Here is a 26,039-nt window from a genome sequence, read left to right as displayed (position 1 = left end):
TGGCTTCTGCAGGGTGGACATCATACTGCAAGGGCTTGTTCCCGTCCAGTAGTCCTCCGTATGAGTGTAAAAGTACATTAAAAGTCCAGTAATCCGATTTCGAATGGTCCGGCAAGTCTGCAGTTCGCCAAGTAATTATACTAATAATTTAGTGATAGAACTTAAGCGGATATCTTTAATGATAATACTTCCTATCTCAAAATTACAAAAAATTTATCTTGAAACACATTTTCAGTAATTCAAAACTGAGCTTCATATTCGTTCTTGAGGAAAGAAAGCTTATTTATTTTTAAATCGATTACAGCAAAACACTGGAGTGCTATCTAGCCTAAAGAAAGAAATATCTTCGCGAAGAATTTTGAGAGAAATCTAGTTTATTTTATTGTTATATAGTCGGAAAAGAATGAAAATATACATCTAGGCAGCCCATGATTTAGGCGCTTGTGTCGGGACTCCGACTGGAATTATAATTTCACTCAAAAGCTAAGAAACAATTGAACAAGACTCAGGGCTGAATTTAAGACCTGAATATGTAGTACAATGTGTTGTTTTAAGGGATGAATAGAAACAAATGTCATTCTTTTTCCTGCACACCAGTGAAAAATTAAAATGGTTACAGCGTAACTAAAGAAAATAAAGAGAATGCTAAAAACAATACGACAGTCAGTGGCGTAAATATGGGTATGCAAGGAATGCCGTAGCATAAGGGCTTTTAAATTATAGACTTCACACTAGTTCTTGTTTTAAAACTTGGTTATACAATTAATTTATTTACATCTGTATCTCACGGTAATGGTTCATTTCGGATGAAAATTAAAAAAGAATTAAAATCTCTTTTCTTTCTTGCTATTTATGCTTCCTACTCTTACAGTTTTTTACATTTTTGCTTTCAGAAATCAGAATTAAACAGTTTATAACTCTTCAGACGCTCATTAATTTCAATATTGGTTTTTGTGTATATAGTTTTGGGAAAAAATATTTAAGCCCTTTTGCTTAGTTATTTTTTAATCTCATAAAACAATCTTATTCGATATAAGCTACTAGTATTTGAAATTTTTGCATTGCAGAGAGGAAAAGATGCGCTATTACGAATGGCAGTTATTTGCGAAATTTGACCTAAAATACACTCTCACCAATTGTAGGCCTTTCATACTTGTCACTGTAATAGACCGGCCGTTATAACAAGCGTCGATTGTGTTAACATTTCTAGCATGCTTTCTTAAATTCTAATTATTTAGATATTCACTTTGAAATCAAAGAAAATATATAACAATCAGCTATTTGACACAAACAATGAAGGTTTTTCTGAAAAATGAAGAGACACAATAGAAACTTTTAGTAATGATACAGGCCAAAATAAGAATGTTACTTAAAATGAGTTATTTCTAAAAGTTTCTCATAAAGTTTTCCTCGAAATTTAATTGCCCAATTAAATTAAGGCATTAAATTTTGAATTACTTAGTCCTTCACCCGAATATGTGTACCTGGAAGCCCGAATTTTGAATTTTCAATTTGCCTTATTATTTATTTCATATTTTATAAATTAAATGAATTTTTGATTAAAAAATTTAACGCTATGAAAGCAAGCAGTGGTAATACTGTTCGAAATAACATTTTTATCTCAGCTCATGAGACTGTTGCCAATCGAAAAAATGTAAGATATTTATTTATCTTTCAATTTTAATTAACAAACTCGATCCTATGAAAGCAATGTGTTGCCGCAGCTGGAAGTAATTTTTTTTATCTTCCACTTACCAGCGCGTTACTCTTCATTAAAGCTTGAAAAACTTTCATATTTAATCTGGAAGGTTACTGAGTAATTAAATAACTGATTTAAAGCCATTAAGCGCAGTTCTTGAGAATACGTTTTTCTTACTTTTTAATGTGATTAATTTAAATAAACAAGTTTAATTAGAACTATTCAGTGTTTTTTTAAATTACATTAGCTGGACTCATTAAAGTCGTTATATACTTTTTCTTTTTTAAGATAACTATTAGGCGGTTAGCCGCATGAGAGGCTAGATTTGAAAGAAATGATCTAGCGAATATAAAAGTATGTATGGCAAACTCAGACACTCTATCTGGAGTTCTAAAGCTATACTGCTTTTTAAATACATATATTGTATTATGATTTTGCTGTTGAATTGAATTTTATGTAAGCGAGATGAACGTGATACACAATTAATAAATTTAACACATAAAAAGTGGATGGGAAAACTGAAACGAATATAAAAATGTACGCCAACACTTAATGCTGCATCTGGAGTTCTAAATATTTTCCGTTATTCAGCTTTTAAAAATTTTGTGATTTTGGTTTTGAACTGTATGTGGCTAAAATGCGAAGAAAACGATGTTTAATAATAAAGCTAAAAAAGACAACAACAACAACAAAAAAAAAGTGCAGTTAGCAAGAGTGGGACAACAAACTGGTAGACTGCGTGCTCACCGAAGAGCATAAAAAATCTTACCAAACCCTTCTGGGTGGCCGTTAAAATCCTTTATTAGTATCTAATTTCGGGGGGGGGGCTTAAAAAACTTTTTTGCATAAGGGCCCAAGAGTTCTAGTTACGCCACTGACGACAGTATTGAAAGAAATTTTAAAGGGGATGTGTAGGCATGAAAACAAAGAAAGAAGACTGCAACACTTTCAAACCACGATCTCTTTTTTTTAAATTGAGTTTCATAAAAGCAGCGCGGGAATCTTATTAGGGCTCCGGTGCATTCTGGCTAGAACTACGATTTATCTCAAAAACTGAGAAGTACCGAAACACAGTTCCGGTGCAGTTTAAGCTCTGTTTATAGGTATAACTGGTATTTAATATGGTAAATATATATGCATTTATTGAATTTAATTGCATTTGCATTTTCAAATTATTACAGTTTAAAGGGACGCTGAAATACAACTTTGCACAAGGCAGCCTCGTACCCACGGAGCAGCCCTAGTAGTGACACTGATATTTCTATTCCTTTTTGAGAAATAGTTACATGAAAAAATACAGTGCATTGTAGATTAGTTAAATTTCATTAATTTAAGTTTCTAGTTGGCAAAACTTAAAACACAAGATTTGAAAGACAAAGTTTTGAACTTTATACCCATCATTTGATTAACTGATCAATTAATAGATGGCGCCACTTAACGAAAATGTACTTTAAATAAATAAATAAAATTAGGTTGCACTCACAGTACAACAAGAGGGAAAAAACAGTTTCCTCTCTCGGATACTAATACAATATGAGTATCTTTTTAAATGGCAGCTTTTGAATTAGAAAAAAAAGTTATTTATAAATATTTTCCGAAAGAAAATCATTTTCATTGCAGAATATTAAATTCTAAGTCATAGATGATATTTGTAGTGCTAAGTACAGTGTGTTAATTCTTGCGGCCAGATGCACTAAAGTAAATGAAATTTATATATAGGAAGCAAGGAATATTATAAATCAAGACGACGATTTTTTTCCTATTTTGTTTAATTATATTGCAAAATAAAATTTAAATATAGATGGGTCAACAACTTGCAATTTAAATATCCGAATGATAAAAATGCTGAAGAAATTTCAACAGAAATTTATAGTTTTAAAAATTATTTAACTATAGTAGTTCCAGCCACTAAAGCAGTTATACGATTTCTGAAAGATAATTTACGAATACGTTTTAGTTACATCACAGATGAATTTGAACATTTCGTCTATATATTCGTAAATATATTTTTAACATTTCCTGTTACCCCACCAGCGGCCGAATAGTAAGGCTGCTGAATTGGTTGTTTGACCTGGGTTGCAACCAAAGATAATGAGATAGCTGCATAATGGGTTAGTGTGGTTTTCCTTAAGTGGAACATGAATACGAACCAGTTTTCCTTTTTTCCTAGTCCCCTCAAATTCAACCATTTTATTGCAGTTTAATGAAATTTTATTGCAGTTCAACCATTAATGCAGTTAAATCCAGTTTTAATTTAGTTTTTTTATTACAGCCTTCATTCTAGAAAAAATTTCCTCTGTACCAGTTTTTTTTCTTTCAGAGGAATAATTTCCAAGGATTCCCCAATTACTTCAATAGCAACCTGTACGAAAATGATGACTCTAGTGCTATATCTGTGATGACAGTACGCTCATCAGCAGCTATTGAGAATTCAGCAAAATGTATAACGACATCGCAAAGCACTAACGATTTTATTAATATATTCACTTAACCCCTTGGCTGACAAACCAATATTTTTTAATAATTGTTATTTGTTAAGGCAAAGAAGTTCATTAGGCTTAATTAAGTAACCTTCAAGGAATTAGCCATCAGTAAATGAGTTTGATCATTTTGTAATGATGTGCGCAAGAGTAAAACTTGCGTGAACTTTTGTTTCATTGAATATACTAACTTCTACAAAAATTTCTGTTATCGTTGTAAGTCTGATTTCAGAAATTATAAATTTTCCTTTCCTCATCTTGCCTTCCAAATATTTAAGATCTTTCTTTATGATTCGTTTCTCAATGGCGATAAAAAACTCTGAAATTTTCGGAATTGATATTCCCTTATTCCTTATTACAAATATAATATTCATGTGTTGTGCAATAAAACAACTAAGGCGTTTTGAGTTTCGTATCCTCTATTTAGCGCAGTTTTATTAAAGAATCGTAAGTCAAAACAACTATGAAATCTTTACTTAATAAGTAAGAGAATTTTGATTAGCATAAGTAAAGCACAAATTAACAATCTTCGTGGACATTTAAAATTGAAGATGTTGAAAAACAACTAACATAATCTCTTCATCGGACATAAATATTTTCAGCCTTAATACCTATTAGGCAATAATAATAGGAGTGCATCCTATGACGAAAGATAACATGTCTGAAAGAAAAAATACTGAGTCACTGAGACTAATAAGCTGAAAATGCTCTGCCTCAAGACTCTAGGAATAGTGTATGATTAAAATACATAAAACTGACTTGAATTTATGAATACTGTATGGATACATTGGAGTATGTGAAACAAAAGAAAATGTTATTCCACCTGTTACAGTTTAAACATAACTGATATTTTAATAACGCAGAGCAATCGTAATGAAATAACGTAGCTATTTCATCTTAAAAAGCGTCGATTGCTTCACAATATTTACTATGTTTTTACAAAATAAAATAAAAACTAAAAAAAAAAAAAAAAAAAAAAAAAAGCTTTAAAACTGCCTACCATATTCAACTGGGTAAGAAAAAGCACATGAAAATAAATAAATAAATACATAATAAAAAACCCTGAACCCTCTCAGATTTTATATTACGCCCAAAGGGGCTTTTTATAAAGTTCTGAAAGAAAATCATTATATGATCACCTGTGTGTTACCTTTTTTTTTTTATTAAATATCATGTTCTTCGCACTTAAACCACAAAATTCAATTCAACAGCAATATAGCAAAATAATTTTAAAATGAGCATATCTTTAGAATTTACGATACACAGTCTCTCGCACTGAAGATTATTTTTTTTTTCTCCGTACAGTGTTGCCATTGCTCACTTTGAAATCGTTGAGTTTGTTAATCAAAAACTCGTTAATGTTTTACAAAATATGAAATCGAAAATAAACTAAATTCCAAATTCCAAATTAGAGCTTCCAAATGCCCATATTCGGTGGAGGGATTACGTTATTCACAATTTGATGGCTCAAAGTACCGCTGTTTTATTACAATGCAAAAAACATACATACATTTATCCAGATTCTTCATTATTTAATTTCTTTAAATATAATACAGGGCAATAATATTTGGTGGCAACAATTTGAAAAGTGAAATAGGCACTTAAAGTTTTCGACGCAAATGTCAAAACGAAACTAATAGCTCTTCTGGGCTAACAACATAGCCTGTTTGTGATCTGACAAGGATAAAAAGTTCAAAATTTAAAAATAACTTAGAAAAACAATATAAATAATCTGTATCTTTATTGGTCCAATCCCTACATTAACCCGCCAGCAGCTGAGCGATAAATCGCTGAATACTGGGAATTAGGTCCGAGGTTCGAATTCCTCGAACGGCTTGGTTGCATGGGCGTTTTCGTGGTTCTCCTCATGTGTAACGTCTATACGAGCCAGTTTCCCTTAGGCAGCCTTCCACATAGGCATCTCCCACCTTAGACAGATATCCTCAAGGATTTGTCGAAATCAGATAAACCAAACCAAGCCATACAGGCAGAAATAAGCAGAGCAAAAATGTTTTTTAATGCATGTTAACATCCATTTGAATATATGTTTTGAATGAGAATATTTATCCAAATATATATATGTTTGAATATATGGGATTGATAGGAGACATATTGCTGCATGTTTTATAAATAAGCTCTTAATCTTAAGATAAAAATGAAGAATATATCATAAAATTTCAATATCGCTTTTTAAATGCTGGTTTTTTTATTAAAAGCTTCATTTATGTTTTAATGCATTATGCGCAGTAAAATGTTGTACATCATGCATAAGATCTGTTTTCCTTTAACAGTAAATGTATGTATAGAACAAGGACTCATAAATACTTGTCCTTTAAAGCTTTGCTTATCTTCATATCTCAGTTTCTTAATTTCATTATTACTCTATGCGAATAACTAGCACTGGAGATGAAATTATATTATTATTTTAAGTAAGTTCAACTTAAGACACAATAACACGCCGAATAAATACTGATTCAGAAGTCAAACAACAAAAATCAGCGTTAATTCACAAAATTTTCACAGGACTAGTTTCGATGGTTTTACCGAACCATCATCTTCAGCTGCAAAACCGCGATGTTCCTGAACCGCAGTAACAAATCTTTTCAGAAATATCGTTTCTTTGAGGCCGTTATTCGTTAATACCTGGTGATCCAAAAGTACGTAAATATTGGAAAATTGAATAATTTACTGGCTAGTGTAGGTGGAAAGGAAAAAACTGACACACATGCTTGATATGCCATGGGGTTTTACTGAGAGTAAAACAAAAGTGCTTAAAACGGCCAACAGATGGCGTTTTATATGATAAAAAGCAATAATTAGCATAAAATTTGATTTTTAGCAAAGACTTATAACACTTTATTTATAAAAAATTTCCAACATATCTGCCGTCATTCATCAACAATACCTGTAGTCGAGGGACAATGTTGTGAACAGCACTGTACAGCACATATGTAGATATTTTGAGAAACTGCCGTCGTATGTTGTCTTTTAGCAACCCTAATGAAGTCGGACGATGGCGGCAATTTTAGGTAACCCCAACAACAAATAATCATACGGATTGAAAGCTGGGGATCTGAGATCCTGCGAGGCCAAATATGACGGCAGGGGCGGCCCAGCACGCGATTCTCGCCGAACGATGTGTACAAAAGATCTTTCACACCTGTAGCAATATGGGGCGGAGAGCCATCCTGCATAAAAGTCATACCTTTTAGAAGGTGTTCATCAGACAGACCAAGGATGATATATAATAACTAATAACATATCATCGTATTTCGCACCCGTGAGACTGACAGTGCGAATAGCAGAACCACGCATTTCCTCGAAGATAAAGGGTCCTGTGATGTCCCGTCTTCTACACATCTCTGAACAGTGTGAGTTCTTCACGTATCCACTTAACGATATATATATTTTCGACATGAAGAAAGAAATTATGCACTCGTTCCAAAGTAAACAAAAAAATCTATTTACGCTTTTTAACATAATATCAGCATTCTGTTTAACAGCACACTCAAAAAGAACCATTGAATATAACGACTATCGTTCAGTTCCAGAACGTTTCATGAGTCACAAACACGTGCATGCCACTACTTCATCGTCCATGCTTCTCCTTCTCTTGTTGGTTGCCAAATTCCCCTTCCTTTTCTGACTGGGGTGGCTGACCTTGCCAAACTCTCCGGCAGGGCTAGGTCGGGAGCTTTCCAAATCGACCATATACATAACAGGTCCTATTACGACTGATGTGATAAGTCCACATCGCACCGTGACCAACACCCGAAGGCGAGCATAGAAATTAGGCAAAGTCATGAAGGGACTGATTCCCTCTCTTCCTATAGCTCATTTCATACACAATTCTCATGTTACATCACTAACATTTTGCTGCCCAGCGCAATATGTCGGCCTTTTTTATTTGCTTTCAATAAAAACCCGTGTAATTTAAGGCATGTGTGTCAATTTTTACTTCTCTACCTACATTATTCCGTTAATTATTGCATTTTCAAATATTAACGGACCTTTGGGTTACCCAGTAATATTCACATTATCTGATTGATCAACTTACATCATCTTCCGCCAACCATTCTGCAGATGTGCGCATAAAGCTTAACATGACTGAACGTGGTTTATCTGGGAATGTTGTCACGCCATTTAGTCAGCTATTCAAACAGGAAGGAACAACAACAACAAACAAACAAACAAACAAACAAAACCTGACATATTTTGCCACATTCCTCTTGACATTGACAGAAAATTTTAAATATTCATAGCAAATCAAAACTGAGCTTTATTTAAGGCAGTAAATGTGTGAGATATGTCTGCTCCAACCCACAAGAAAAGGCTGAAGTAATTTCACTCTCTCATTGGAGAACAGCATGTGTGGCGCATCCATATCGCTACAATACGAACGTGTGAGGGGTATAAGTAGTGCCATATTTTCTCTTTGCTTTCTTTTCTACTACGATGTAACAGATATTTTTATTACGATGTTTGCCCGCGCTTTATTTTACATGCAATGTTTAGTCCGCGAAGTATTCGCCATGATACTTTCGACTCACACTTTGATAAAGAGCGGTTGACAGAAGCATACCTTTTACTATCACCTGTGGTGAAATGTTAAAAGTCTTTTTTTTTTTATATATGAAATTTCAATTCAAAATGTTCAGTGAAATTGGAAAAAGCACATATGATTCTGCTCATTTAAGAATACATATTTAAAAAAAACTTAATTGCTGAATCCTATAGGTATGCAACTTAAAACATAAAAGTTTAATTATATTTCCTGTGCAGCTCTATTTTGTGAGCCTGTAAATCTTTTTAAACGATATACTGATTCAAAATTTCAAAATGATCGTTCTTCTAAAGGATAGTATGAAATAATTGTTATTGAATGATATTATTTTTGTTCTTAACGTGTATTGACTTATATAACATGAAAAAAAAAGAAAAAAAAAAAAAACTTTTCAATAAATCAAGCAGCATCCAGGATTTCTAAAAACCATCTTATTTCAGCAAGGTATCTCGTATTGCAGGTATAGACTCACAATGCATTTATAAAAAACGTATACTGTACATTAAATACATTCCCTGAATTAAGTACAAATTACAGCTGCAAATGATGTTGTAATCTGCACAATGATTGCAACTTGTAGACGCTACAGTTGTAATTCATGTATTAAAACTAACGTAACAATGGTTTTCTTTTATGTAAAAATGTATGGTTAGCTAATATGCAGACAAGAAAAGTATAAAAAGTTTTATACCTGGTTTTAAAGCATAGGTAAGAAATTTCGACGTAGACTGAATAAATGATTTTTAGTAAGTAAATGAATAAAACTTTAATTCAAAAAAGCATAAAATCTTTTCAGAAAGTTATCTTTTGCGATTAAAACTTTCATTTATTATGCATTATGTTGGAACCCAACAGCTAATTTTTATTCTTGCATCATTTTCAAACGTACTGAGTCATCTTTTACTTTTGCTGATTAATCAGCTTTAATATAAAGTTCTATGTATAAATTTTTTTAGTCTAATTTCTTTCTATAAGATTATGCACAAGACAAGATTTAAGCGAAAATAATTTAACTCTTTGGATACAAAGTTTCTTTATCAAATTTGTTTTTCAAGTTTATGCAAGTAACAAGATTTATGCAGACGTACTTCTAGACCTTGAGACTCATCATCGCTGTTGGGATTGAAGTCGTTTTGCAATGCACACGACAGGAATTTATCTATTGCATTGATATCACCGTGCGACATCTGGAACAAAGAGTGTAATTGCAGAAATAAAACTTACCAATTTCCCTTTCAGAAAACCTTATTAATTTTATTTTACCTTTTATCATTAACTTTTCAAGCTCAAAGAAAGATTACATTAGTTACATTTAAATATAATATATAGGAAAAAAGTAACGTTTGAATGTAAACTATTAAAGTTCTAAATGTCATACCTGGTATGATTTAAATTCATATTCCTTAAAACTTTTTTTATTGCAGGTATTTGATATTTTTAAAGTCAAAATTGCATCTGATACTGAAAGAATCATCTAATGTTTTCAAAACGTGTTTCCTCTTCGTTCATAATGACATACAAAAAACAAATTAAAAAAGAAATATTAAGTGAACTCTGTATTTAAAATGCAAAGAGAATCAACTAATTCTTTCAAATTTTTCTATAACAGATAATTTCTTAAAAGTAGAAAATGTTACAATGAAAATTTTAAATGGTATTTATACCACTGTTAAATTGTTGGACATTAAAATTTTTATACCATGAAAAACGTGTACAGCAATTGCATGAAAGGCAGAATATATCAGCATACGCAAATGATCGGGTTTCAGAGCATGAACACATTGCATGCAAGAGTAAAAACACCTCGAAAGAGTATAAAACAGTAGATGGAAAAGCTTTTGGTAATCGGCTTACCCATTGTTTTTTACATTGGAGGACGTTTTATTCTTCTTGTAAGAAGATGATGAAACTCATATTATCACGTTTCAGAATTCGATCGAAGAAGAATTGTATCCTACTGGACCTAAGGACATCATACTGAACTGTTATAAGCATTTGCACTCCATGTGTACAGAAGGGCCACTCCCAGTGATGTAAGAGATTTCGATGATCCCCGAGGCTACAGGCGTCTTGTTTTGCATGACGTCGTCTACAGTTCTATGGGTTGCCAGCAAAACAACGGTATCTTTGGCTTTCCTTGAAGCAACAGAAGAAGATAACTGGGATTCAGAATAGTTAGAGTTTGGCTAGTTTGAGATCTAATGTACTAAAAAATTCTTTTTGGAAGAAAAATTTTATCTACAACCGTTAGCCAAATATCTTTCTCCGTTTTTTTTTGGGGGGGGAGGTATGGTTTTCCTAGTATAGACTAAAACTGGAAGAATATGCTTTTTGTTAAATCATGATGATTTATTTGCCGTGTGATTTAATTGCGAGTAAATGTATTAACAAAACATTCTAAGGCATGCGAGAGGAAGCTTCATGCGTGTTATAAATATCATATTCAGAATTCGATACAGAATGTCGATTAGCTACCTAACTTGCTTTTACACCCTATAAAATAGCTATCCAAATTATATCTACTAACAGAATATTTTTGCCAAATATGAATCAGTAGCAAGAAACTTTTCCTAAATAGCATCGAAAATCAATGATAAAACTGCAAATGTGACGATGTAAGTGAAGAGCTTATGAAGCAAAAGTTTCCATGACCTTCCGTTTCATAAGAAATTGAACACGCAATGTGCAAAAATTAAAAAATTGCAATTGTTTCCCTAACATTACTCTAACACTGAAAGAGCTCATTTTTTTATACGATAACATTATAAGCTGTGCGATTGGTGCGACCAGATGCCTGTAGCGCTACCTAGTTCTGTAATGTAGCGTTAAGCAACCTAATTTCATTATTAAAAATATTTTGCTTCTGGAATTTTTTATGCATAATAAACTGCTTACGGAAGCTGAATAAATGTAACGTTGCTTAATTTATATTTTACTGTTTGTATTTTAAGCCTTGGTGAAGGTTCAGGAAATGAAATTGCCTTTGGAGGTATGCTGGGATAGAAGAAGATTTAAACGTAAATTGTATTTACGTTGTGTTATTTTTTAATGTTCCACGTCATGTCAGATATAAATGATCCGTAAATAGTTACGTTAAATATTTACTTGACTGTGTTGTTTTCGGTTAAGAGAAACATGTTTCCTCGAAAAACGTGCTTTTAGAATGTAAATAATTTCGGTTCTTATTTTTTATTCTTAAATACCATACAAACTGCATTCTAAAGAAAAGCTAGAATTTAGAAAGCAGCTGTCGTCTTTGACAGGATCAAAAGTGAGACGTACAAATTCTTATGAAATGCGCTTTTACGCTTGGCGCACAAATATAGGAAGTCGAAAGCAAACTTTTCCCATACGCAGAAGAAAGGAACAGCCGATGTTTAAAAACATAAAGGCTATTTCCCCAAGTAGATATATAAAATTGTTGTTGTTCCTGTGCTTTTTAGCTGGTCTGCCATTTACTCCTTGGAATTTTGAGAAGAGTGAAAAAGGCTGTGGGTATATTACTTTTATGAGTAACGCTTTAACAGGAATCAAAACAATTCTGTTTGCATTCTCTTTAAGTTACTGTCATTATTTCTTGGGTACTACTTCATTGCTCGTTACATTTTATGCGTACAATATCTTTGCTCATGTTTCACTGTGGATCATCGTTTTCCGAAAGAAAATCATTATTTCTTCTCTAAAGAAGCTTGCTTACTTAATGGATCAGTTGCACATAAAACCCATATCAAATACTTACATTCTGCTTTTAATTGCTTTTGAAATCATAACAGTATTGACTTTATTTACTCTTCTTGCAATCGTAATTTTTTGTGACACTGAAGAAGGAAATATACCAACTATTCTTAACATAATCGGATACACGTTGACTTATGAACAAAGAAAGTTATTTATAACAATTCTGAAATTTTCTATTCTTTTTTCATACAGTGTTAGTTCGTCCACAAGTGGGGTTGTATTGCTTTTAAGTGCTACGTCATACACCTTTGTCAGCAATCTCTTACAGTACTTTGGACTAAAACTGAAGAAACGTTTACAGTTCCATGCCTTGGATAAAGAATCAATTTCTGAAAATATTTCCGTATTTGAAATGATTTTATGCGCTGCAGATAAAACAGATCAAGCCTTTTCTGGAAGTGTTCTCTTCTTGTATGCATCAACGATGGCCTGTTTTTTTACTGCTTTGTGTTCTATTATAGACAGAGGATTTTACTATCTCTCAGTTAATATATTCGTATCAGTTACATTTGGTACAGCTATGGGAATGTTTTACGTTTTAACTCGTGCTGGTAGTCGCGTCATCAGCAAATTCAATGACGTGAAAAGAATACTCACCGGGTGTTCCAAACATATTACAATGAATAATGTTAACCTGAGAGAACTAGTGAATTTTTTCATTATGACGCAAGATATTAAGATGGCAAATATATACTTTACTGCTGGAAATATGTTTGTCATCAATGACCAAATGATTTTGACAGTCACGGGAGTTCTGATAACTTATGGAGTACTGATATTTCAACTGAATAGTATAAGTAATGACTAATATCATTTCATGTATGCATTCTTTCTTCATTTTTATGCTTACCATTTTTATTTTGAATGCGTGCTGTTTTCACGATGCGATAAATATATAGTCCGAATTTTCTCACTTCTGTAAATAATCTATTTACTACTTACTATACAATCCGTTAAATTAATTTTCTTCATTTGAATACTATTGTTTTTATGCAATGTAGTCTTCTTCAAAGATTTTACCGAAGAAGGACAATTTTTCCTTGCAAACTTCTGAAATAATTTCCAAATTCAATATTAAGAAATCAAATCTCTGATTAATTTTTCATTTTACAATTAATTTGGTGAATAAAATTCTGCAGTCAAGATATTTAAATGCATGTTATTTGAGATCGATAATTTAAGCTCCATATAGCAGCTTTTTTGCATTATCATGTTATATTACTAAAATATCAGGTAAGTGTTTTAAACTTATGATTTCGTTCTAAATTATATTATTATTTATCATATTATAAATTTATTTTTATTTATTTAAATATATGATTTATTATTATGTATCAATTTATTATAAAATTTATTTATATTTAAAATTATTTGTTATTTATTATTATTATTATTATTATTATTAATTATTTATTAATTATTATTTAGCTAATTTAAATCGTTCGTTTCTATGGAATCATGGAAATGAAGCTTTTAAATTATAATATTGCATTGAATATATAAAAATATAAAGTATGCTAAACTGTTGGTCTTTTATGTTTTCCTATTCTATCACTGCTAATTTTCATTTGTTTTTGTTTAGTCTGGCTAAACATATGCCCCATGTACTTTAAGGATTAAATGAAAGAAGTTACCTTTGCTGCAAGATAAGATAAATGTTAGTATGATATAAAAGAACGTAAAATTGTTTGGAATAAGTCAGTTTGTTTCTATTATTTAAAAACAAAATAAGGTGATAACAATCTAGGCGTTATCCTTCAAGATGTTAATCTAATGATTGTTATTTTGCAGACTTCGTGCAAAGGGTAGTGTTTACCGTTTTCAAAGTATATAATTATGAGTTAGCTTCAAGGTGTCTAACTACGATTTGCAATAATTTCTTTACAATCTAAATAGTCTGGCAAAGTTTAAAGTAAAATTAGGTGGCTTAAAAAACATATAATTATTAAGCTATTTTTTTAATTTATAGCCCTCTGAAGATGAAAGTAACTGTCACATCCACTTCCCCGCGCGTTTGCTCTGCTGTAAGTATTAATACTTTCAGTTAGATTTAAAAGATCCATAATTCGAATATCGGGGAGACACAGATGATTTTTCCTGTTTCCTGGTACGAAATGTGTAAAGGTCTAAAGAAAGAGCACAGAGCTAAGAAATTACATTTTTTAAACATCTGACGACCGCATTTAATGCATTAAATAACTTTGAATTGACATTTAACAATGTAAAATATTTAGGAAGAGTAAAAATGAATTTTCCATGTTAAAACATAAATTATTCATTGGGAGGTTTCGAATTACTGAGCTGTCCTATAGAGAACAAAGGATAAGAGTTATGCCAAATCCAGACTGCATATCGAAGAAAGCCGATTTTAAAAATTTGACAATTGGAAGATCGCAACTTATGTGCTTCCTGGGTCAGACTTTCGTTAGATTTCTTAGAAAATCTCGATAAATAATTATTAAGACATTTCGAACCTTCTGAAGTTTGTAATAACCCCTACAGCCTTTACACGACAGACAGAGATTTGTTTTTATATTTTAGGAATTGAATTGATAGGACTATAAAATCATACTTCTAATTTTGACGAATATAAAAATGCCAAGTTTCAGGAAATAAAATTGCTTAGATCAGAAAAATATGTTATAAAGCAGTTTTTAGGAAGCGATGAGAATTTGCCATGGTTGTAGGCTAAATTGCACTAGAAAAATAGATGAATAGCTTGTGGCGCATATAACCGATGCGCTGGATTATATTCCCTGACAATCTGCAGACGCACGCGGACTTGAAAATTCACGCCATTTAAAACTGAGCCAGCTTAGTTATGCAAAATTTGCGTAGTCTTGGGCTACGCTGTTTAATTTGGAAGTTCATACTTACGTTATTTTAATATGACGGCGTTTTGAGTGTACCCCCTTCCTCTCCACTTGAAACTTAAATAAAAAGGTTATTTAAAAACCTTCCTACGATTTTGTCGTGTGTACGTTAGATGGAGTGATAACTCGCTTGGCATTTTAAAAGTGTCTGAAAGGACATTTTAGTTAATATTACATAATTACTTTTACTATAACATTAAATCCCATTTTTAAAACAAGTTACAATTTTCTTTAAAACGTATTTCAGTAGGTAGAAAATGTTGGTTGTGAGCCACAGAGATCACGGATCATGGGAGAGGAATCAACTGAGGAGCATACGGGTGTTGCTACGCCATCAACCACGTGGTTCAACCAAATATTTTTCTTGTATTGTGTCTGTATGAAAAGAAATATTCGCACGTTTCCATTAAATGCTTTTACGTAACCAGAACTACTCTAGTGTTAAACTTACACTATTTGATTAATTTCATGAAATTGACTTATGGGGCTGCAAACACCGTGCAATGGAATATTAATGCGAAGGTAGGCCCTCAAATTTTCACTCCGAAATTCATTTCGACTGGGGCAATGGAAGTTTGCTAAAACGACAATAAAGAGATCGGTTTTGAGGTTTCCTTTTATTCCGTCATCAAGATCTCTCGCTACTAGAAAATCGTCATATACTTTTCATCACCAGCCCATTGCAGAATAAGTTCAAGTTAGCAGTAACATAAAAAATTAAGTTAAAATGTCCTAAACATGTACTGAGTAACTCATTTATGAGAAAGCTGATGATTTATATTCATTTGGTTCAATTTTTATAGGCATTACTTTTAAATCATCATACTCAGCCAATAGCGGTCCATTTCCCTTTTTTGTTAAAATATTTATGATTTCGTTAGACCCACGTTCAGCAAAATTAGATGCAGAAAATGCGAATGTATTTTGCATAAATACAACAAAGCAAAAAGGAAAAAAAAAGATGGTCTTCGTTCTTGCAAACTCTAAATAGTCACTTTTTTTTTTGTTTCCTCATAATTTCATTATTTCTTCTAATAACATTAATTCGGATCCATCAGTGTTTAAAAATAAATATTCAACCATTAATCTTAATGTCAAGGATTTTTTAACTTGGTTGTTACGAGGAAATGTCTAATATCGATAAATATAAAATTGCTTTCGTCAAGGTTTCTCACTGAACGAAGATTCGGAAAATTAATAAAACACGCTATACACAAAATTAGGTTTACACAAAGATTATTTTAATCATAAAAAAAAGCGTTCATTTTGATCAATTTTTAGTTAATCTCTTTGCAGATCGAAAATAATGGCGCCAAACAAGGTATCAATTTATCAAGAAACTTATGTCATTTTCAAACTTCAGAGCATTTTTTTTTTTGTAATGACACAATAATGTTATTAAAAGCTATATAACTGAATTAGAGTTATGATGGTGGGATTTACGTATAGTGAACAAACATAAATTTATGAAAATCATTTTAACAAAGAACAAAAATTACATTATCGAGTGCAAGTTCGTGCCTTTCTTTTTAAGAATATTCCCAAACTATCGATATTTATTCTAAGTCGGTAAACATTATCAACATATGAAAAGAAGACATACTTTAGCAATTTAAAATATATATTTGTATTATTAAATAAGGATTGCGTGATACATTAAAAAATAAAATATTTAAATTCTTCTTCAAATTTTTCTGTAATTTTTTGCGTTGTTCTTCTCCCGAAGTACACAACGACCTGTTCTCGTTTAAAAGAGTATCAGAGATTGCGGAGACTCAGATTCGTGCAATTCTCGACAACAGCGGCTATCAAAGAAATGCATTTTCTCGTTGTTCCATTTAGAAAAGTTTCCAAAAAAGTTCTGTTTTCTTGCAGAAATTTTACAGCAGTTTCTTCTATTGCTGGCAAATTCCATAAGCTCATATTCAAAGAAAAATAATTTAAGGCAAAAATTATCACGATTTGTTTATAAACACTGTTGGAACTTGGAATACAGCAAAATAGAACACACATACAAAAATGGCAGCGTTGCTTGACTGAAGAACTGGTATGAGCATTGTTGCCAGAGTTTGGCGCATTCTGAAAATTTGGCGACTTCTACTAACGTGGTTGCGTTAATACGTAAATACCGAATAATGTATGTAAAACCTATAAACAGGTAAAACGATTGCAATTCAAGATAAAAAACAACGAGGCTGTAAACAAGTAAGATTTAATAATAAAGTGAGATTAAACTCAAATGCTTTTCAGCAAGCTGTTTAAGTTAGAGTTAGGTAAATAAAACAGCATAAAACATTATGTCATTATTATATAATAGTTCATTTCATAAAAATAATAAAATGAGGATTTTTTACCTAATTAACTTTGTAAGAGTCATCAGAATTGTCGAAGCAGGAAATATGGAAGCTTAAAACTAGAATAATCAAAACCTGCATCACGCCTAAGAGAATGTCACAATTAAGGAAGATCGGTGTAATTTTTCCTTTAATAGATGGCGGATGGCTTTAATAGATTGCTTTTGTGTAACTATTCCGACAATAAGCTAAAAGAACTTCTTTGTGATTTCTGCTCATAACGGAATTATTGATTATAAATTTCACGAACCTTAGTTTGTTAATTTAATATCTAGGCTCATTCGCTTCAGTAGCTTTAGAACCTGAAAATGAAGTACGCAGCTGCTGCAAATTTACAAGAAATTTATATTTGATGTAATTTTGGATGGTTATATAAGCGATATCTTCTAGGTGGTTACTTCTAATATCAATATGACTTGACATTCATCGAGTTTATGTAACGAAGGAAATTTTTTTAATGAATAAAATTATATACCAATTTTAATTTTGGCAGAGAAAATATCATGGTTTCATTCAGGAATCTGACATCGAATTTTTATTACACAGATATGTTGATTTCACATAATTATAAATCTTCAAACTATCAGTATACGGTAGAGGAAATAGCTTTGTAATATTCCTATCTGTTATCACTTTGCAGAATAAAAGCTTTATTGGAATTACTCTTGATCGAAACAGGCAAAATATTAATGTATTGGACATTTGTCTTTTGCCATGGGGAAAACATTAACCATTTTTCTATTCTTGAACTCAACTCACTCAGCATTTCTTAAGAGAAGATCGAATTTGAAACTTAAAATTCGTTCTTGATACAAGGGCTGCTTATAAGTATCATGCAGAATATAGTGAATGAAAAACTAACATTAAAACAATATTTAAGTGATAACTATTTACTTTTAACCTATGCGAGGGTCGATCAAGTATGAAAGAATGTTATTTTTAACAAAATGTATGTTAAAGGAAAGATCTGCATTTCTGAAAATCACTTTTTCACATCGTACTCTTCTTTTATGAAACCCCTTTTTCTAACGTTTTGGTCGGTTTTTCATTCTGTTCTCGTAGAATGAAGATGGACCTGTATCTAACCAGTAGCATACGAATGTTTCCATTTTATCATCAAATCGCTGGCCTCCAAGTGCTTCTTTAAGAGTCCAAAATGTGAAAATCCAATTCAAAAACACAGTTTCTAATACTTTCCCCAGCGTAGAAAATTCAATTTTAGTTTTCTCTAATTTTCCTTCGGCTTTTCTCCTCAACTCCTTGCTTGTATGTTTTGATTCTGAGGTGTACTGATGCTCCCATGTATTGTCACAGGTGACGAGTTTCTCCGGGGAGGGGGAGGAAAAAAACACCCAATTCCCCTTCGTCAATGCATGTCTGATTGCTCATTTACAAAACCCTTTTGCGTCCCATACTTTCTTATGCCTGCCCTGTTTGGGGATATATACCAGCCACACAAATGTTAAGAAACTCCGTGTTACAGAATGTAACACTTAGGCAAGCTACCAACAGCCGATGGTTCATTCGGAACACGGCTATCCATGAGGAATTTGAAATTCCCACTATCTTCAATTACTTTGCACTATTAGCTGAGAAATTCTTAAATGATATCCCCAAATGTAAAGAATAGTTCTATACCTGTTCTGCAATATGATTTCACAAATGAAGTAAACAGTAAACGGCCGCTTGCGGTCTTAAGGAGGTACCTAGCGTAATTAAATTATAAATTAATTATGCACTCTCCCTGATGCTCCTCCTTTTCTATGCTTTGATTTGGATCATCGCCTGATGTATATATTGTATATAGTGCTTTTTCCTTTTGTATACTTTTATATTTTTCACTACTGTATATGGTAATATTTAATTATGTAAATGTTGATATTTAATTATGTAATGCGTATATGTTGTGTGGTCACACTTGGACTCTGATTCAGCGAGACTTAGGCAATTTCTTTTTTCACTTATGCCATTGCCATGCGCACTTATCTCCGCCTAAGGCCTACAGCTGCTGGAGTATGTTTCTTCAGGATTCTCTCATCGGTTCTCTTATGTTATGAACTCTACTTGATTCTTCGAATTTTTCTCCAAATATTCGCACTTACAAAGATTCGAAAATCGTAAAATTCCTACGCCGGGATTGCGTCGTAATGCGGGAACTCATTTTGCGATCAACTCGTCGAGTTTGCCTGAGCCGAAGCAATTAAGAGCGATCTCGTGCAGCATTTTTATCAGCATTCAGTCAGGACGACGGGATGAGCTTGAACATGTTCACGATCGCGCTTGAATTCGTTGCAGCCTCCATTCTTGTCCAAAAAAAGGTATGTTTCATGAACTTGCAGTTATTTCGCCTGGTGTCACACTTTCACGGATGAGGAATTCTCACTTACATGCTTAGCTTAATGCTCTCTTTAACACAAGCATTTTAAAGTCAGTAGCTTTACGAGTCACAAGAGTCGAAAAAGTTTGAATTGCTTTCGAATATTAGCTAATAAGTTATAAATGAATCTGATTGACTGATTAGATACAGCAGACATTTTATATAATTTATTGATCGGGAAATAATTAATGTCTTTGAGTAAATACTTTATCCGTAGTATTAATGGTTTTTCTGATTAAAGGAGTTGATACTATTAATTTAAATGGAACGTTTTGGTAGTCATTGAACTTCTGTGAAAAGAAGCAGATAGTAAGTGTTCGTCTTTTTGATGCAAATTTCTCCATGTAAGAGCATTGTTTATGATCTTATGACTGCAGTATTTAAATACTCGCTTGGCCGATGCAGGCAATCAGTGAGCGTCGGTGAATAAGATAACACATAGAAAATACTTACAGTAGCAACTTTTACAAATATAAAACAATCTGCGATATTATCTTATCGTTGTTTGAGCAGCATCTATAGCAGCAGACCTGATAAACCTGAGTGGAACACCCGTTTCTCTAAGGAAATCTTGTAGTGTAAAAAAAAAAAAAAAAAGAGAAGAGATTCTGCCCCACTGACTCTTAGTAATATTTTTAGTGAATAATATTCATTGATGGAAGTGAAATCTCCATTCTCCGGTAAAGAAGATTCATCGAGTTGAAAAGAAAATTGGATTATTTTAAGAGAATCACGTAGTAAATGTTTCACATCCCGATCCATGTAATGATAGACTAACTGAACATGACATTGAAAATTTCAATATCCATTCATATTGCATTCAATTATCAATTCAGAAACTTGTAATGATGAAAGGATTTGCCCCCGTTTATAACTGCAGTAATGAAACTCACAAAATATGAGCAAATTCCACCCTGCATAAACGCATCACTCGTGAAAAGATAAGTAAACTAGAAGAGCTTGAGACTTGAGTTTGCTGAACATTATTGCATGTACAGGCCTATTGCCCTTTTCTTAGGATTTCAGATTGATAGTTGCAACTTGCATTTCACGTTTTTAGATGAAAATTAACTATATATATGTGTAGAGACATTAGAATTTTTATGTGGAAGCAGGAGTCGTTAAAAATGAGTAACGCCTTCGCCGGGAAACGAACCACGGACGTCTGGAATACGCACCCAGCGTGCAGACCACCACACCACGAAAGCAAGCCAAGAAGACGGGAGAAATACCTTATATATGAAAGACATCCATGAAACACTTATTGACGTGATTTGGCACGACTCTTTAAAGATGAATCACTGATCGATTTGTATAATCAAAGAGTCTTTAAAAATGTTCATAAAACTGATTTGTTTTTTATGCACATTATTAATTCCCATTTACTTCTCAATGCTTCCATTGCATTCTTAGAACTCTTTATTTCCCAATAAGGCTCCTAATGTGAAAAATGATCTAAACTAAAATATTTGTTTATGTAATCATTCGTTTCTTACATTTATTTATTAAGAAAAAAAGTTCAATAAAGCCAGTTCAGAAATCAAACTGGTTTCGAGTTTTGATTTTGTTAATGAAATTCTAACTGTGCTCTGAATTTTGATTTTATTCCATATAGCCAAGTATTTAACGACTGAAAATTTACCAAACTGCAAATGCTTTAGTTGGGTATAAGACTAGTTTCAGTTGAAACTGAGAAAATATTGAAAGAAGATATATAAAACGTTTTCGTGGTTCGCATGCAATAATTTTATTTTGGAAAATAGTCCGAACAATTCTTAAAAGCCAGATGAATTCTTTAGTACCAGTCAAACTGGAAAAAGGTCAAACTTTGACATTTTCCTGATAAAATGCAAAACTGTCAATTGTGAAATACATTGTGAATCTTGTAAAATATTGCTTTAAATTACCGTTAATTTTTCAAGACTGATGAGGCTTATTTCATCGTTTATGTCTTGTAAATATTCGATGCGAAACTTCTATTCTCAATATACTTTTAACCTCGTCAAAATAAATAAATACTTCCTCTTTCTCATTATCTATCTTTCTGAAGTGTTTTCATTAAATAGCAATATATTGTTACTCTAACGATCTTCGCGCACATCATCGGTAATCGATGGAGTGAAAAATTAAATGTCTGGTCACGTGAGGAATAATAAATTACCAAATACATGCTTCATTCTCTTTCGCCCCAGTGTTTATTAACTTATCACGCAAAGATTATAATTTTAAAAGAGTTGTATTGCAAATTCCTTTTAGGAAATGTACCAAAAAGGAAAGACTTCTGCGGTTATATCTGCGGTTATTGTTCAAGGGCTATTGACAATGATCTTCTAACGTGTCAGAAGACAGAAGCACCTGAATAACACTTTGTATCAGTTACATATACTCGATTTGGGGTCCGATTTCTTCAGAGTATATGGAAACCAAAAAACTATTCTCATGCCTAAAACGTAATGTTGATTGCTGTTCTACATTAATAAGAATCGCCATGTCTTTCGTAACTATCTCCTTCCGCAACAAAGACGCATTTTAGAATGTATTTGACGCTCTAGATATGTTAACTTTTACTTTTCAAAAAGCAATGAAGGCTTTTATATAACATCAATTATAAGAAAATGTTTATTTCGTAGATTTTACCTTCAAAGTGAGATTATAAAAATGGACTTTTTCACTGCTGCACCAAAAGGAAATGATCAAGCACTTTTCTTTCACAGAGGAAGGAAGTTACTGCATTCAGCACGTAAAACATTACCTACTGCAATACAGCACGTTCAGTTACTACTAACATTATGTGTATTTATCGGACTACCAGTTTCTCCCAGTGATTTTGACACTAGTGAAAGCTGCTGTGGATGTATAGTTTTCATAAGCTACATTTTTACTATTCTAAAAACAATTTTAATGATCTTTGTATTTAGTTATTCCCATCATTTCCTAAATACCACCTCCTTGCTTCTCACATTTTATGCATTCAACTTTTGCGCTTATATTTCCCTTTGGATAATTTCCCTTCGAAGGAAAAAGGTAATTTCATCTCTAAAAATGACAACAAATCTTGTGATTCAAATGGGTGTGAAAAGCACGTCTAAAATGTATAATGTTACTCGCTTGGTGACTTTTCAAGTCATAGCTACGGCTGCCATTGCTGCTTCTTTAGCACTTTTATTCTTCTACGATTCTGATGTTACAGATATTTCATTTGAGATAATTATACTTGGATACACACTGAAAAACGAATACATAAATCTCTTCGTATTGATTCTTAGAATTTCAGTTATCCTAATGTACACTTTAAATGGTGCTGTATGTGGAGCTGTATTTTTATTGAGCACTATTTCTTATATCCAAATCAGTGACGTCCTTGATAATTTTGGGTACAAGCTGAAGAAACGTTTTCAGTTTGGACTAATAGACCAAGAGTCAATTTCTAAGAACATTTTGATATTTAAAAATTTACTGCGCGCTGTACAAGAAGTAGATCATGCTTTTTCTGGAAGTGTTCTCTTCCTGTATGGGTCTACAATATCTTGTTTCTTCAACGCTTTGAGTGCAGTATTAGGAAACGGAGTGAATAATTTCGCAATCAATATGTTTGTATCACTTACTTTTGCTACATCTTTGGGAATGTTCTTCGTCATAACACTTGCCGGTAATCGTGTCGTCAGCAAATTCAGTGTCCTGAAAGGAATACTTACAGACTGCTCTCACTTAATCACGATACATAATGCTAATATGAAGGAATTAACCAGTTTCTTAATTATGGCACAAGATATCAAATTGGCAGATATACATTTTACTGGGGGAAATATGTTTGTTCTCAGCAACCAAATGATTCTGACAATCACGGGTGTTATGATCACTTACGGAGTGTTAATCTTTCAAATGGATAACATTATCGAAAAATAATAATATTACTTATACTTATTTCTTTTCTATACCTTAAATACGTTCTCTTTCTTTAGTATAAAACCTTATAGAGAAGAAGCCTTTAACACTGCTCATAGAGGTTATCAATTTACTAGTAATAGAGTAAAAATATTTTTCCTTCAATATCAGTGTGGTTTTCTTTGAATATCAATAAACTCTTTAAAGACATCATATATTAAACATAATTTCAAAGAGTAAAATTAAAATTCAATAATAGATATAGTACAAATAATTTAGAAATTCACAAATAAAAAGCTGAATGTTTGCTTGATTTCATGTTTCGCTTAAGTTATTTCAACAAAATCTTGTGACTGCAGCATTTTTACTATATGTATGTTGATTTAAGTTCTATAAAATAGAATCTGCACCAGAATGTTGCCTTAACATCCAAAAATGTTATATTAAAAATGGAAAACATAAGTATTTTGTACAGGTGAGTTCCATAATTAAAATTATCTTTCTTTCAAACTGCGCACTTCTGAGGAATGTAACATAAATAAGTGTCTAAGGAATTATAACACATCTAATGTGTAAAGGCCATCTTCAATATGAATTATCTTTAAAAGACTGCAGTAAACCTATTTTTTAAATTTTTATACTGGTAATTTAATCTATTAAATAAATATTAATTTACAAGAATTTTCTCCTGATACCACATATCTAGTACGAGATATCGCTTTTAGAACCATTCGTATAAATCAAACAAATAAGACTGCAAAAATAACAAAGAAAACGCAGGCATTATCATCACCTGAAAAAAGAATATTAAGCATTTCCAGAAACATTAAAACTTCGTATAAAAATACATCTTGTTCAAATTATATATTATTATATACATTATTATGTATACACGTCACATTCAAAATTTATCTATTTATGTGAAGAGATATATTGGAACTCACAAAGATTTTGATGCAAAAATGGAAATTTTTCTATAAGCAAACTGCAGAACGTTTTTAAAATTTGCTGTGTTGCATTATGGAGATAGTAATAGATAAAATGAAGTGAAAAGAGAAAATAGCTACTGAAAAAAAAAATCATATAAAATCATATCATTTGGTAGAAAAGATAAAACATAACGTGAAAATCCCATATATTGAGCATTACCTAACAAAATTATAAACCTTCTTCAAAGGACATCGCTATTTATTCTTTAATATCATGTCAAAAATTACTACAAAATATAGGCAGTTTAAAAAAAATTAATTACTTGTTGATACAGTGCTAGTAATAATGTGATACTTGTATTTTTATAATTAGCTGAAAGAAATTATGAATATGCTTTGGTGACACTTCTTATGTTATAATGCCTGAATTCTTAGCAGCTTAAATTCTTTTAATATTTACTTGCATTTTTTATGATCTTTATTGAATGATTTGCATTACCTTTCATCTATTTTATAGACGACGAGTAACTGTTTAGAAAAATAATTTAGAAATTTCCTATTTAATTATGTTTGTCAATCAGTATAACAAATAACTTTTTTTTTACGTCTGAAGAAGAATAAGGTGAAGAAAATTATCCCCAAATCTGTAAATAATACTCTATGGTCGTTGTTATGAGTTATTAATAAGGGTTAATAAACAAGTGTTGAGAATGAGTGTACAATAGGACTCCAGAAATGTAGATTAATTGATACACTAACCCCATATAGCCCACAGCTCTGTACGAATACCGGAAGTATTCGTACAGAGCTGTGGGCCGGGTACCGTCCGGGTAATTAAATTAGTCCGCCCAACAGTAATGTAAACGACAAATTTAATTTTTTCGTTTCTCGCACTTTATTTCATCAAATGTTATACATTTAAAATATTTATATTTTTTCAAACAAAATTCAACATAATTCTTTTTGACAAAATTAGAGAATGAGATTATTTTTATTTACCTTAACTCCCAGCCAGCGCATTTCTATTTTAGCTAAAATAAAATATCGAAGTTAATTATTATTTATGAAGACCCTAAAAATAAATAACATTTATTTTTATTTGTTTGTTCTAAAATTATATAAACAGATTACTTTGAAGCA

Source organism: Stegodyphus dumicola, chromosome 1, assembly GCF_044657685.1.
Source record: "Stegodyphus dumicola isolate Sdum_Otavi_A_Nest chromosome 1, ASM4465768v1".
Classification (NCBI taxonomy): domain Eukaryota; kingdom Metazoa; phylum Arthropoda; class Arachnida; order Araneae; family Eresidae; genus Stegodyphus; species Stegodyphus dumicola.
The sequence above is the reverse complement of the archived record's forward strand: the minus strand, read 5'-3'. Positions refer to the sequence as shown.